Raw genomic sequence first — 17,214 nt, forward strand, 5'->3', positions numbered from 1 at the left:
ATATTTGCTGCACCTGCTTTTTATTTCCTTTTTTAAAAGCAGTAACTATGACAAAATGACATTTTTAACTCTGCAGTTATAAGCAACTGACCTTTCATTCTGAATCAGAAGCAAAAATACTAATATTTCTGCTTGAAGTCTAATTTTAGCATCTAAAATCTCAGTCTTGTCTGTAGCATTTGAGAGGCTGGGGGCATGTGAAGTACTTATTGCTATGTCTTTCGGCTTTTCCCGGTTAGGGGTTGCCACAGCGGACCTCCAGTCCGCTAATGATTGGCAGTAGATTTTTACGTGCCGAGTTGCCAGCCCTGACGCACAACCTTCAACAAAGCTACGCCCATTCATGCATGTTTCCACACAGAAGACGCTCTAGCTGAGAATCGAACAGGACAACGTCTTACTGTGAGGCGACAACGCTACCGCAGCACCACCACCACAGTTCTATGTGAAGTACTTATTGTAATCTTCCAAATTTTCTCTTAATTAGACAGGAAACTTGAAATTGTGCAGATGTCCAAGAAGCAAAGATCTGCATTGTTCAAACCATACTTTTATGGTTGTCTTCTCAAGTGTTGTCTGTATAGCAGCAGTGTGAGAAATGTTCACTACTTGGAATACTATTTACAACTCCCATAACTGCCTTTGAAGTTACTAATACAACTTAATGGATACTGTTCCCATACCTAGAGTTATCAGGGCATAGAGTCAAGCTGAGTAATGTAATATATTCTTTGGTTTTATGACCAGACAGTGTTATATAGGGAAATGTACATGGTTTGCTGGGAAGGATTGTTATGAATGCAGAAATTCTCTTTAGCTTATGGCTGTAATTTATTAGTGAAATTGTCAAGTTTTCATGTATGCGCTCTGTTTTTCTGTCACACATTCATTGCTTGCAGGGACAGCATTAACCTTTAACCAGGTTTCCAAACTGTTAAGTGATACTGTCTGCAACTGTTTTTATTTTTATTTTATTTATTTATTTATTTGTTTATTTGTATTGGTCTACGACTGTTGGTCTAATTGCTTCCAACAAGGTGCAACTTATATGTGTTTCCTTTCTGTATGCCCTATGGTGGTATTCTGCTTTTGCTAAGCACCAACTTAGTGTATCATCACTGGATGTTAACTGCAGTGAAGAAAAGTCTTAACAACAATGTTGCAAACTGTGAGCTTCCCATTGTACAGCAGCAGCTACTTTAAAAAGATCATCAAGTGCAGAAAGCAATATTTATGCATGAAACATTATACCATCATGCATTCCAAATGTTATATTCATTGTCACTGTTTATTTTTTTTTATGTCCACCAGCTTCCAGGCCAACAAACTGCACAGCTACAGACTTTTTTTTATTGCACCATACCTATCTATGCACTATCCATGCTGTGACCTGTTATCCTCCACAAGTGAATACCTGCCCCATTCTGAGTCCTACAAGTTTAAGTAGGTATATAAGTAAGGAGGCTTAATGTGGTTTATTCATTATGTAGGGGTAAAAAAAGGCAGTGTGTATTTGGAGATACCAGCCACTTAGAATTCATGTTAGAGGGTTGGCTTATCAGGTCATGACGTTGTAATTACATTAGCCCTTTTACAGCAATGAAAAAGCTATGGATCAGGTCCCAGAGTAATAACAGTGGTACTTGCCTTAAGCACAAGTATGTAAACTTACAAGTGGAATAGATACAACTGTGGGACAAAGAAATACTAGTTTTACTTTAATCTACAATATATTTATATACGTTCTTAAAGTGTTCCATTGCAGTTTGGGCATACATCATGGTGCTTTGTATCTTTCCTGCCATGATGGTTTTTCTGTCCCACTTTACTAAGATTATGCCTGCGTTTCTTAATAAAAAGCTTTGTAAACCTTTTATTAAACATCCATCCACATAATTTTATTGTACCTCTGGATGATGTCAATTGAGGGATAGCATGTAGTGCATCTATCTACTTTAATGGACAGGGACCCACACATGTGCTGTGGTTAATCCGTTAAAGTTGACAAATGTACCTGCATGCATGCACTCCCTATGTCAATGTCTCAGAGGATAAAATTCACTGAACTTTTTGGTCACCCACTCAGGAAGCTATAAAATTTTACAAAAGATCTAATTTTACACAATGATACAGTAAAATAGGCATCTGTGCTGTGTTCACAATCTGTGTAGTGTTATTCACTAACCCACAAAAATAATAAAAAGAAAAGAGGATGAGATGCAATGGTGTTATTTCAAATTAGTATATGTTATGTGTTTGTTCTTATCTTGTATTAACTATAAAAATGTGAAGAAATGCTCATGTGCCAGATAGTGTGCATGTGTATATATATATATATATATATATATATATATATATATATATATATAAGTCTGCACGATAAAAAGGGCAAGGTCGATATGAACAAAGGTTATTTCATTAATGATCCCTGGGATTAATTAACACCTGCATTTAGTGTACATCAAGTGTACACCATTCTAAATGAACAGACAGCAGCATAACTTACACCTTCTTCCTCTTAATTGTACTTTCTTTTCCTACTGATTTTCTTGCAGCTTTAAATACTGAGGGAGATTATTAAGGTTACCATGAAGTGTAGAGTACATGCACATTTAGTGTGATCACATTTCTGAGTTACTAGAAAGTGCAGAAAATGTGGTAGGGATGTTCTAGAATACAGATTGCATACTCTTAGTGTCAGTGTTAATGAATGTGGCCCAATGTCTGTTCCAACTTTATCTTTTCAGTTTCACAGTTTCATACACCTATCATGTCAGGCTGGCATTACTGCCTCTGAATCAGCTTCCTTGAACTTAATTTGTTTGTCACAAGTTTATTATGAAAATCACGCAACACTGGGTAGTATTTTCCTGTTCTTGTTTGTGCATTACACTAATTTTTGGTAAAAATTTGTATAACATTTTTATCATTATTATTCAAAATGCTGTCCATCCATAAATGTAACCTACGCAGAGAACTTTTCAGTGACTCAGGTGTGCAACTTTGTGGCCCGTCTGGTTGGGACAATAACCTGTATGGGTCCTTTGGATGTGCTCCTCAGTAGCTGTGATTTTTAACAGTGAATAATGTCACTTGCTCTGGACATCCATCTCACTGTGGTTGAAGTTGTGGTTTGGTGGTATTCGTAGTGATGTTTGCAATGAGGTGAGTTGGGCTGCTCTACATTAATGCAATCATTATAATGACATTTCTAAGCCTATCTCTTACCCTTTTAAGTAATGAGTTCCTTTACAAGTAAGGTCTTATTTTCTTATGGTCTGTACAGAATTAGTATAACTGTTGGAGAGCCATACAATGTAGCATCCTAGGAATAGTATAACTGTTATAGTACCATACAATGCTGCATCCTAGGATTAGTATAACTGTTATAGTACCATACAATGCTGCATCCTAGGATTAGTATAACTGTTATAGTACCATACAATGCTGCATCCTAGGATTAGTATAACTGTTATAGTACCATACAATGCTGCATCCTAGGATTAGTATAACTGTTATAGTACCATACAATGCTGCATCCTAGGATTAATATAACTGTTATAATACCATACAATGCAGCATGCTAGGATTAGTATAACTGTTACAATGCAACGTTAGGATTAGTATAAATGTTATAGTACCGTACAATGAAGTATCGTCTCAGATTAGTGTAATTGTTAGAAAATCATACAAGGCAGCATCCTAAAATTAGTGTTACTTGTTAGAATATCGTAAAATGTAGTATCATACATAGACAGTGTAATTGTTAGAGTACCATGTAATACAGCATCCTGGGATTAGTATAATTGTTATAGTACTATGAAATGCAGCATCCTAGTATTAGTATAACTATTATAGTACCATACAGTGCTACATCCTAAGATTAATATAACTGTTATAGTACCATACAGTGCTACATCCTAGGATTAGTATAACTGTTATAGTACTATATAAATCAGCATGCTAGGATTAGTATAACTGTTAATGTATCATCCAATGCTGCATCCTAGGATTAATATAACTGTTAGAGTATCATACAATGCTGCATCCTAGGATTAGTATAACTGTTATAGTACTATACAGTGCAGTATCCTAGGATTAGTATAACGGTTAGAGTATCATACAATGCAGCATGTTAGGATTAGTATAAATGTTATAGTACCATACAATGAAGTATCGCCTCAGATTACTGTAATTGTTAGAGAGTCATACAATCCAGCATCCTAACATTAGTGCTACTTGTTAGAATATCATACAATGTTGCATCATACATAGACTTAGTGTAATCGTTAAGAGTACCATGTAATGCAGCATCCTAGGATTAATATAACTTATAGTACCATACAATGCAGCTTATTAGGTTTAATGTAATTGTCAGAGTACCATGCATTGAAGTATCCTCAGATTAGCGTAATTGTTAGAATATCGTACAATGTAGCATCATTGAATTAGTGTAATTGTTAAGAGTAACATGTAATGCAGCATCCTAGGATTAGAATAACTATTATAGTAACATGCAATGCATCATCCCAGGATTAGTGTAACTGTTAGAGTACCATACAATGCTACATCTTAGTATTAGTATAAATGTTGGTATTCACAAAGTGTATAGATTAACTGATGATGCCCCCATGCCCATAGTAAAATCAGAGAAGCCTAGACAGAAACAATTGTTATTTTTTATGGACCATGCTTTAAAACAAATTGTTATGTATGTCCCCCACCTATACAAAAGACATTTTTGATTTTGCTGATAAGACTAAACATTTAATAATAGCAGAGAACAACATTTTAGTAATTATTCATATTGAATGTCTCTCTGTATTCTAATGCCAAGTGAAAGTGGTTTTGGTTTACTCTGTTCAAGAACATTGAAAGGTAGCAGTTTGATGCAAAGCAGATGAGCCCTTTAACCTGAATACCTGGAGATGGTGTTGAATAAAGTACAGCTGCATAAGTCCTACTTACCTATAACAGTAGATATTCGTGGAACACACTGCCTTATTGGCATGCAGGATAGTAGTGGCCTTCTAGCCTAACTCTGGCAGTCTGCCAAAGCTCAGAGCTCCTCCCCCTGCTTGTCTGTGGATGTGATGGACTAATCACCTGAAAATACATGGACTGCTTTTCAGACCCATATACACAAGTTTTCTAGGGTCCAGAATGAAGAGAAGATGAAAATGCAGACTTGCAAACACCTACTGTTTCAAACCAAAAAACGCGCACAACACAAAAAGCCACTAAGCATAACTCAGTGGCAACTCAGTAACCAAACTGTGTGTATCCAAACAGGGGAATGGTGGTGGGTGAGTACTGCCAGTAAGGCAGCATCTTCTATGACCATCTGATACAGGTAAGTAGGACTTATGCAACTGAACAATGATCAACAAACACACAGCCTTAATGGTATTCAGGTAGATTCCCAAAGCTTATCTAACCTGGGAGGAGGAAGGTTAAGGGTCCAGGAGCCCCTGGAGACTGGTCCTTGCTAAGCCTGCTCTGGATTTAGAAAAGGCATCCAGCTTGTAGTGCTTCATAAAGGTATGGACAAAGGACCAAGTCGCAGCCTCTAGAAAACTTCTAGATTCCACTGCTTTCCAATAAGCCACTAAAGAGGAAAAGGCCCTGATGAAATGTGCCCTTACCTGGCCTGGATTCGGACTGGCATGGTGAGTATAACAAAAAAATAATATCAGAGGGCAACCAATGATCATTGATTTGCTTAGAGACAAGTTGACCCTTCTTTGCCCCTGTGTAAGAAATAAGCCTTTCAGCCTTCCTGAAGGGTTTCATTCTGTCAAGGTAGTACCTGAGCTACTGATGCACATCAAAGGTATGACGTATCCTATCTCCTTTATTCTTAGGTTCTAGGAGGAACACAGGGAGGTTAACAGATTGAGAGCAAATTCCAAGACCACTTTTGTCATGAAAGAGGGGTCAGTACATAACATAACCCTGTTCTGTCATAAATCAGGTAAGAGCAGCTCAGAGACTTGCCTTGCAAATGTCAGATCAATAAGAAAAACAGTTTTCTACATTAATAACTTCTTTTCACACTGAGCAGCATGTTTGAAAGGTGGTAAGGTCAATTTTTCCAGAGAAGAAGAAAGAGGAGGGTCCATTGGCAGGCAAGCAGAGATGGCCCACTAAATGTACCTTAATGGACACATACAAAAAGACATCCTGAAGTACTTCAAACAAATATTTTAAGACCAGTGAGATGTTAATCTCAAGGAACTTTTTGTTCCTATTTAGGCACCACTTAAAAAAACCTCATCCATTTGTAAACATAAGATTTTCTAGTATCAGGTTTTCTGATCTCCTTTAACACCTGCTGCACATCCTCATGAAACAAGTGCATAAATGGAGTCAAGACTGAATCATCCAAGCTGTTAATTGTTGTTGCTCTGTAGTGGGGTGTACCAGCTGCTCCTGAGACTGTAAGTACAAATCCAGAGTGTGTGAAAGTCTGTGGTAATTGTCCTTGGCCAATACCATTAGAAGGGAGAGCCAAGATTGCCTGGGCCTATAGGAGGTTAACACAGTGATGTTTGGCATTTCTTTCTGAACCTTCAGAAGTACCTTGTGAATCAATGCAAAGGGTGGAAATGCATAAAGGAACAGTACCATCCAAGGGAACAAGAATGCATCTGTCCTCTAAACATGGGTGCATGGATTCTGGAACAGAATTTCTCCAGCTATTTGTTTTGAAAGGAGATGAACAGATCTAATAGAGGCATTTCCCACACCTGGACTAGACCATGGAACACCACTGCCTTGAGCTACAACTCATGCAGGTCTTCCAAGGATCTGCTTAGTCTGTATGCCACACCATTTTGCTCTGATATGATGTATGATGCCTGAAGAGTCACAGAATTCTATAAAGCCAGCTCTCAGACCATCATTGCTGACTGGTGCAGAGAGTATGGCTTTGTACCCTCCTTGTTTGTTGAGGCACCACTTCACTGTGTTGTTGTCCATAACCATGAGAAGAGGATCCAGAGTCCATAGATGGTGAAGGACTTTCAAGCCATGGATCACTTCCAACATTTACTTGATATTGATGTGCTATTCTACTTTCTTGGTCCCCTAAGTGGCCTTCACTTACACTGCCATTAACAATGCTTCACAAGCCAAGTCAGATGAATTTGTGTGGACCAACTGCGCCAGAACAGGAGAGAAGAAGAGAAGCCCTGGACTGATAGTCAAATGCATTTTTCACCACTGTAACTCTCGTCTGATGATAGGTAGCATTGGTAACTGAGATTCCATGAAATGCAGGAGCTGGCATACCATTGAATTTGCCTCATGTTTGATGAGCCACTGGTGTCATGAGAACCATGAATGCCATAAGTCCTAGAATTTTTATGAATTCTCTTGCTGAGTTGAAGTTCCTCCTGGAGGACTCCTGAAACAAAATCTAATAAGATAGGACCTTGTTGTTTGGAGAAAAGGCCATTCTTTTGTCATTTAAGCACCCTAGGAAGATGAGTCTTTGTGAGGGTGTCAGGCATTACTTCTGAAGGTTCAGCTTGCATGCTATTTCTTTTGTCAGTTAATCACCCTAGGAAGACGAGTCTTTATGAGGGTGTCAGGCATGACTTCTGAAGGTTCAACTTCCATGCTAGCTGGGACAATAAGGTTGACACCATCTCTAGCAATTCCAGTCACCTGGATATAGACTCCACACAGATCACTAGTTGAAATAAAAAAGATGTGATTGCCAAGAATCAGTTAGCCACTGCCAGAGCAAAGCTTTTGGTAAACACTCAAAACACAGTGGCTAGTCCAAAGAGTAATACAGAGAAATGATACTGAGAACCAGACACAACAAACCTCAGAGACCTCTTGAAGTGATGAGCAGTGGAATATAATGATACACATACTTTAAGTCCACAATCATGTTGTAGCAGCGGTCTAATAAAGGAGGAGGCATTGTCTGTAGCGTGAGCATCTTGAACTCAGGGACTTTGATAAAGGTATTCAGAAAGGAAAGGTCCAACACTGGTCTCTGTGTCAGCTCTTTTTTGGAAACCAGGCAAATTCTGGAGTAGAAATATTTTATCATTTCCAAAGGAGGGACTAGTTTTATGACTCCTGAGTCTAGCATTTGCCAGAGTATAAGAGGAAATAAGAAAGTCTGGTCCAGTGGGTGAGGGGGCATCCCCCTTGAAGTGAGACAGATGTTCCTTCCACTGCCATCTGTAACCTCTGCCAACAATACTGAGCATCCATTTGTCAAAAAATATTGATGACCTTGCCGTCTTGTTTCAGAGCTAACTTTTGAGATGGGACACCCTGAGGAGCTTTGGGAAAGGCAAGTGCCACACCTTGGCAAAATCATGAATTGGAAACTGTGTTATCCTTTTTGGGAAAGGAACTTCTCTCAATAAGTTTACTGGAATTCTCATCCTAATATTTCCTTTTAGTGCCTTGGCTTTTGTTTGACTGTGACTTTTGTTTGTTGCGTCACTAAAACTTTTCCCTCTTAATGGAGGGAAACTTGGGAATATGGAACAGTTTAAACACCTACTTGCATCGATTTAGCTTTATCCTCCCAGTGTTTAAGGATCTAATTGGTGTAATTGATAGCAAGATACAAGCAGCAAAAATGTTTTTAGTCCTTTTAATCTTTATACACCAGTCAGGCATATTTTTATCAGCCAGAGGAGAAGTTGTAGATAGCAATTAATAGAGTAGGATTTTTTTCTGGGAATGGAAGAGGGCAAGAGTCAAGTGGGATAAGTTGACTCTTCCAATAGAACAAGGTGGTTTGGGATTATCTGATTTGAAAGGACATTTCAGAGCTGCACAGTTACATAGCACAAGCAGAAAGCTGTAATTCAAAGTGGAAGGGATGATGATGAAACAGGAAGGTAGCTCAGGAGACAAGGAAAGACTGGGATTTTGGATGCAGATCCTTAACAAAGGCAATAATAACCATAACCATAGTGAGTTTTGTATTTCTGGGCTAGCAGAGAGTGTTCTGGGAGCTGGGTTGGCACGGGGATGAAGAATGAGATTCTGTTGATAGGGATGACTGCAATCAGGGGTGCAGAGAATGTCAAAGAGGGGGCTGGGGTTTGCTGGAGATGGATGGATGGAGGAGACTAGGGTGTTGACAGCAGATAGTCAGAGAGGGAAGGGTGGTGGGATAGGAAGAGGCCAAGAGTTCATTTGGACTGTGGGCTAGAGATTACCTTCCCTATCGGAGATTGATGTTGGAGTGTGGGCAAAGAGAAAGAAATAGGGGGATTCTGGATGGGAGACTAGTGCTGGTGGAGTTTTTAGTAGAATCTAGAACAGAGGCTGCTGTTGGGGAAGAGATGATTGATAGGGTTTATGAAATGTTGCATGATGGCTGTATGAGTTGATCAGGGGAGGTTGGAGAGGATTAGGAGGAGAGATTGGATGTGCAATGATTGAGCAGGGCAATTTGTCTATGGCTCTTAGGTATGCACCAGGGTCTGGAAGATTTGGGATCTTTTCTTAGAGGTGTTTTCTTGAGTGTTTTGTACCCAGGGCAGACTCCAAGGAAGTTTTCCTGAGGTAGATTGCAAATGTTGGAGGTGTGATGGGGAAGAAAGAAATAATTGAGAACATATTTTTTGGGAGTGTAATGAGTTGGTAGACTTTAAAAATTCCCTGCAGACTACTCTATCAGAAATACTGGGTGAACAAAATTGGTGCAACTAAGGAAATTATTTTTTTTTGCTCTGATACCGTATCAGAATTCTTCTCCAAGAACAACAAGCGCAGCCAAAAGATGAAATAAGAACAATTTAATATTCCAAAATACTTAGTCACAATAAACAATAAGCGCTTTCATCCAAATCGGACTTCCTCAGACTGAATAATGTGTATAAAAACATGAGCATAAATATGCTGTCCTCACAAAAGATGACAAAAATGCACTTAGTAAACATTATAAAAAAATAACACAAGATGTCATGTAGATTTTAAATTTGTTGTATTGGATGAAATAATAAATGTTACTAACAGATATGATGCAGAAGATATGTTGGGTTGGAAAGAATATTTATGGCAAGTCAAATTGAATGCTTGCTATCCACCTGGTCTTAATGATAGATCTGATTTTGTTGCCTATCTCAAAAGAAGGAAGTTACATCATTAACAGAATGTCATGTGTTTTTTAGGGGTCTACTTCACATGGTCGACAGTTCATTTGATCGACTTTTATTTGGTCGACAATTCATTTGATCGACAAGCAGTTTTATGTGGGGGGCTGTGCCCCCCCACACCCCCCCTAACTATATATATCAACTCCAGGGTCGCACAACATTGGGGAGGGGGGCAAATCTGCCTGTCGACCATATCAATTGTCGACCAAATAAAAGTCGATCAAATGAACTGTCGACCATGTGAAAGGGACCCGTTTTTTAGATAGTATTTAAGGTACAATGTTTTTATACACATTATTCAGTCTGAGGAAGTCCGATTTGGATGAAAGTGCTTACTGTTTATTGTGACTAAGTATTTTGGAATATTAAATCATTCTTATTTCATCTTCTGACTGTGCTTGTGGTTCTTGGAGAAGAGATTATTTTGTTCCACTGAGGTGTGTTTTTTGTGACAGAATCAGAATTGCCTAAACATAGTAAGGGCTTGCTGAGTTTAATTCTGATGGCTGCCAAAAAAGAATTACTAGAAAATGGAAATCAAAGTCTGTACTAGAAATAGTGAAAATAGTAACATAGATAAAACAACTGGAAGAGAGATATTTAGAAAAGGGTAGGAGTAGATTACATGGAAAAAATGGGAATTTGGGGAACAATACATGTAGGATAATATTTTGTAGAAGGAGTGGAGTTTAATGGAAGAGAGGAACTGAATGAGCTCTATAATGCTTGGCTTAGAATGACCAGATAAATTATAAGTAATATATAATGTTTGAAACTGAGAATATGTTAGTATGGTTAGTTTTCATGTGTATAAATATATGATTGGCTCTGTTCATAAGTGATAATATAATAAATATGTTTGTTGTTTAAAAAAAAAAAAAGAAAATAAATAACCTATCTCATTTGGTTATAGACTGATCTTAACCATCCCATGGTCGATAATTTTATATTACCCCTAATGAGAATAACTAGGATCATACAATAGATAATTTGGGGGGACCCATGCATAAGATAAAGCCCAATTACAAGAGCAGTCCTGGAGTAAATTTTCTGTTTCCTATCCATAGATCTAAGCTGTACTTGAAAATGGACAAAGATGAACTTTGTTCTATGTGGCTGTGGAGTCTGTCCCATTGCAGCGGTATCCTTTGTGAAATATACCTGTCATATACACTGCTGACCTCAGGAGCAGCTGAAGATTGCTACCAACTGAATACATCCCTAAATCTAGCCTGCATTTGGGAAAAAGAAAACATCTGTTTAGGTTTCGGTTGGTGTTCATCCTCAGTGAAAGCTGACTGATCTGACTCTGACACTTCTGAAATATTAGATTCCAAATCCTTTTCAAAGTTAGTATCCCTGGCTGGTTAAACAGAGGTGTAAGAACTGGTGTTACACTAATCTGGCTTCACATCCCATAATTATCTGTATGAATAATGGATCTAGCCATAGTCATAGTCAGAAGATTGTTGCCTTGAAATTTAATGGGTCTTCACTCTCTTATTTTGCATGCATTACACCAGTGGGAGAATCCCAGGGTGAGGTTTATCAACACTAGCAACATATTCTCCACACTCTGACTTGCCCTGCACCTTCTTCCTCCTGTACCTGAAGAAGGCACTGGTACATTCCTAGAGGACATGTCTGACCATTATGTCATACATAGTTGTGGTACTAACACCACACCTGGGGACCTGGAGGCAAAAGAAGGCAAGTGGTCTGATAAATTGCTTAAGGCTACTGCAGGTACAGAAAACTAACCATATCAATACCAAATACTGGCTGTATACTCAGCCCAATTAAAATTGATAAATCCCACTATTCTCCCTCTAAATAGCAATCTGAAGTCTATTAATTTAGGGATAGTATTCTGAACCCTAAATAAAATGACAGTAGTTTCAGTAACACAGTTTCAAGTATAAAATACATGCACAAAAAGTATCCTGATTTTGTAAAAAAAAAGGCTAGCTTCAGACTAAATTAATGGATACAGCCTAAAACTGTATTAGACAAGAAATAAATGATAAACTAATAAAAAACACAAGTCAGAAATGTTTAGCACACAAAATTGTGCCAAAACAAAATTTATTCCTGAAGGGGTTACTATTCTAAATATTGCACTGAATAAAATGACAGTTTCAGTAACAAAATACATGCACAAAAGAATCCTAATTTTTGTAAACAACAAAAAAAGTCTAGTTTCAGTCAAAATTAATGGGTACAGCCTAAAACAGTATCAGATAAGAAATAATTTATCAATTAATGAAAATTCATGTCAGTGATATTTAACTTACAAAACAGAGACAACATTGTGATTTAAATGAAAAATTAATTCCAAATGCAATAATCTTAGGTTCATAGGTAAGTACTAGGCTAGTTGCCCTTGTGGGCTATTTTAAGCCTAACAAAGTTTCATTTAAAAGGTTATAATCAAACCCTGCACATCGTGTTTATGAGGTAAACACCTTAGGCATTAGAACAACCCTCACTCTATGTTGCATAATCACCTCAAATTATCAAAACCACAATGAAAAAAAATGCAGTATCAGGAAGTTTTCCTATCAAAACTTCCAACTGAAGCTTTTAATCAACAGCATAGGCCTTACTGTCCTAGTCAACGTGAAAACAGAAACATATATATAAAGCAGAATACACCGTTCAAGTACTGATAGAAAAAAAGCAGAGGGGGGAAGTAAAACCCAAAAAAGTTATTTATCTGAGTTCAGCAGCTGAAAAATCCAGACTAAGGAGCAGTCTTCAAAGAGATCCTTCTCTTACTGTGGCACATGAAAAGTGAGAGGGTCCTGGCTGGGTCTGAAAGGCAGTCCCAGTGCTCTCAGGTGATTAGTCCACCACTCCCATGGACAGGCGGATGGAGGAGCTTTGAGCTTTGGTAGACTTCCAGAGATAGGGTAGCAGGGCACTACTCCTCTATATGCCAGTAAGGCAGTATGTTTTTTGAATATCAACTTTTCTACTTTTAAAGAATGTTATTTCAAACAGATAAGTGGTGTAACAATGGGTGCTACTATGACACCAACTATGGTAATTTATTTACAGCATTTTGGGAGAAGTTATATATGTTCATTTGTTCTATTACTGGTCAAATATAAAATTATACGTTTGTGTTACTGATAATATTTTTATTATAGGACATAATGACCTGCTCATGTTGGAGTCATTTATATTATACACAAACTGGTATACACACTATTTAAGGATTACATTTCTGCATAGCTTTTTGAAATTAATTATCCGTATGTGACTATTTGCAAACATTTTCAAAATACTATATTATATATACGTTACATTACATAGAAGACAAGTGAGCCATACCAGTTTGCTGCATTATAGCATATGTCTCCTGCAAGGTTAAACTTGAACATCACAGACCAGCTGTAGGGCATAGAGAGATAAAGCCCTGGCTAAGTTGTTGCAGAGTGCACAAGCTCATATAGCAGTGGCTGTAGGAGCTGGACAAGAAGGATGGGAGTGAGTAGCTGTAAGTGGCTCACCAATCCGGTGTGGCTTGGTTGCTGCTGTGTCAAGCCAAAAAATTGTGACCATGAGATGTTACCTGGTGGAGATGAAGGTCATTGAACCTGTGCTGTCACAATGCATTCACACAGGTAACTGAGGAGAACTTGGCATGCAGAGGCATGCTTTCCCTCAGGAGATAGCAAAGACAGAGCTCACATGCATTATTGGTGGTTGGGTTGTTCCCAAGAAGAGAGGAAAGGCTTGTGTTCCAGGACCAGTAAATTGGCTTGTTCCAAACCATCCAATTTTCACTGGAGAACAGAGAGCAAATTGGGATTCTTAACCAGGAATGAGTAGGCCATAGGGCATTCACCTAAGCAGAGAATGCCCAGTTCCCCCAAAATGGAAGGGGCAATTTGGTGCCAGTAGTGGAGGTATCAAACTAGGTCCTGCAGGGTAAAAAGAGAAAAGGAACATCATAAAAGGTCAAGCTGTGCAAGTAAGAAGGCTCATAATAGTACATGAGCATTTTGAAAAATAAATGCCTGTTTCAGAAATCATTTTTTTTTAAGAGAAACAGTGTTTGCATGAAGTTACAAAAAAGTATCTATTAACAGAAGTGAACTTTATAACTCTAGAATTTATTTATTTATTTATTAGCACGTGCCTTCATTGAAGGTTGGGCGTCGAGCTAGCACCTCGGCACCCATAAAAATCTACTGCCAATCAATAGTGGACTGGAGTTCCACTGTGGTGACCCCTAACTGGGAAAAGCCGAAAGAAGTACAACATTTATTTTCAAACAACAGCAAACATAAGTATATAGAATAATAAAGACAGTGAGGTCAGTGTCCCAGCTGACCTTAGAGAGGGGACTCACTGATAGTCTTTGTTGTTTATATACAACATTTATTTATTTGCAGTTTGTTAACCAGGAGAGTCCATTGGGTCAAGATGAGCCATTTTTCAATGGAGGCCTAGGGGGAAAAGCTCCAACGACATACATGTAAAACAAAGCAAAGTCAACAGGAATTAATACAGAAATTAAATACAAAGCATTACAAGTACATACATGTAAAGCAAAACATAGTCAACAGGAATTAATACAGAACTTAAATACAAAGTATTACAAAAGCAGGATCATCAGAAGTTAATACAATATGGTACACAATCATAACATCAACAAAATGGCTTGAAGTAGTGAAGACATAACGATGGATAAATAGTATGCAAATGATAGGGGGATGGAAACAGCCTACGGTAGGTGTCGTGTTATGTGTGGATTGCTAATTCCTGTAAGGTATAAAGGAAGTAAGTAAATTGAAGGAGAGAAGTAGGGAGGAAGAAGACGCAAAAGAATATTGCTTGGTGAACCTGCTAGTATCAGAAATGAAGTTGACTGAATAGGCAAAGTAATGGGGTTGTCTTACTCAGTAGAGCCATAAGCTATAAAACCTATAATTAAGAATAATTGGAGAATTTTAGCAAATTATAAAGATATACTTAAGAAAAGTGGTGATAAACTTTGTGAATAAAAGAAGTGGTTAACAGGATTATTATATTACAGAATAGAGGTACCAAGAAGAAAAGTGCAGTTCTTGAATTTTGGCTTGCAATGTAAATTTATTAAAAAATGCAGAAGAGTGTACTAGTAAAGTGCAAAGTTTCATTCCCCAGGGTGGTTTACAGTAAGAGCAGTAAGAGTGTGACAGATGCAGCATGTTTGGAAGAATGAATGAATGAATGTATGAACACAATTATGTCGTTAGACAGCAAAGCATTCTACTGTCACTTTGTGCAGTGTATTAATTTTAAATGGTTTTATTTTATTTTAGACATTGTAGGAATTACAGAAAGGGAGGTGGCCGCGGTGGTGCAGCTGTTAGCATAGCCACCTCACAGTAAGAGGTTCTCTGGTTCAATCCTCGGCTGGGGTGCCTTATGTGTGGAGTCTGCATGTCCTCCCTGTGGTCGCTTGGGTTTCCTCTGGGTGCTCTGGTTTCCTCCCACATCCCAAAGACATGCTGTAGGTGGATTGGACACTCTAAATTGGCCCTAGGTGTGAGTGTGTGCATGTGTGTGTGCCTTCTGTGGAAGGTTGGGCGCTGGGCTGGCAACTTGACACCATAAAACTCCACTGCCAATCATGATTAGACAGGTGATCCACTGTGGTGACCCCTAACTGGGAAAAGCCGAAAGAAGAAGAAGGAATTACAGAAAGAGGGTGTACTAAATCAATCAGAAGTCAAAGAATATTCCCAGCTGGTGAAATTCAGAGCATATATATTTGCAGGCTTTAATGAGATGGCTAAGTTCAAATATAAATTAAAAGAGATAGCTTTGAGATACTGACATTCTTTCTCAGTCATCATGTGATGTATGCATTTAATTGTTTATTTGGTATCTGGTGAATGCTTTACACAGTCTGAAGAAGTCTTGGTTATGAGAAAAGTGCTTATTGTAGTTTATGAATTTTGAATAATGTGTACTGTGGCATTTTTGCTTTTTTGACAGCACTTTTTTTTTTTGTTTTGCATTACTTTGTATTTATGCCAAGACTCTCAGCACGTATTTTGTTGTGGATAGCCCTGAACTTTGGGTGGTAACTGAAAGGCAATGAAGTTGCTTTGTACAGGTTTATGGCAACATTGTCATGACAGTGTGAGAAGATCAGCTGCATGAGAGAGCCTTAGGGTAAAACCACTACTTCTCTTGGGCTGAGAGAAGCCGATTGAGGTGGTTAGGGCATCCAGTAAGAATACCTCTTGGGTAGAAAATGTACCAGGCACAGTCCACTGATTCAGACCAAAAAACATGCTAGAGAAATTATATCTCTCAGCTGGTCAGGAAATTCCTGAGGATCCTATAGAATAAGCTGGGAGACTTTTGCTGGGAATAAGGAAGTCTAATCTGCCTTGCTCAGCATACTACTACCATGGCCCTTTTCCCCAGACAAGTTATTTAGGAAATTGACGTAGATAAATGGATGTTACCGTCACTTGCTAATTAGGGAGAGGTACCATGTGATGAATGTCACTGTCCATGTATACATTAAAAGAATACATATCGCATTGTGTTTAGTAGGTTATGGAGCATGATAGTTTTGCTTTCTGGCTGATGTAGCATAGACACACTGACAATATCTTCATATGCTTTAAGTTTTTTGATTCTTTAATTTTTGCATAAAAGCAACAATTATGGATTTGTTAAACAGTTTTCATGTACATGTGTGTGGTTGTCTGTGTTTACTGAAGTCTGCCTCTGGTGTTCCTGCAATATGTGGGCTTGTACTGCATCTTCTCGTAAGAATATTTGCAGCCCACAAAACTGCAGTGCTTGATGCAGATACCCTTCACAAAGCACCCGGAGATTAGTCAGAGCCAGCACACTGTGGTTTCTGTTGGCAGAAATCCCTTTTATCTTAACAGGGCAAAGGTCTAATACTCATACAAGCAGTAGTTGACCCATCATATGGAGAGAGTTATCATGCAGTTATGCACTACAGGGTAAAGAAGACTCTCTAGTCACCAGGAATTAATGTGAAAATGTAAGGACTTTCTACTTTATTTGTACATTGTATTTGCCACACCAG

The 17,214-nt window shown here is 38.2% G+C and overlaps 1 protein-coding gene across 2 annotated transcripts in view; it reads left to right on the forward strand.

Moving 5' to 3' along the window:
* Positions 1-17,214, forward strand: part of RBPMS (RNA binding protein, mRNA processing factor) — a 1,623,413-nt gene that overhangs the window by 1,005,382 nt on the left and 600,817 nt on the right. The gene's annotated exons all lie outside the window — the stretch shown is intronic.

This window comes from Protopterus annectens, chromosome 17.part0 (genome assembly GCF_019279795.1).
Source record: "Protopterus annectens isolate FY-2018-M chromosome 17.part0, PAN1.0, whole genome shotgun sequence".
Lineage (NCBI taxonomy): Eukaryota > Metazoa > Chordata > Ceratodontiformes > Protopteridae > Protopterus > Protopterus annectens.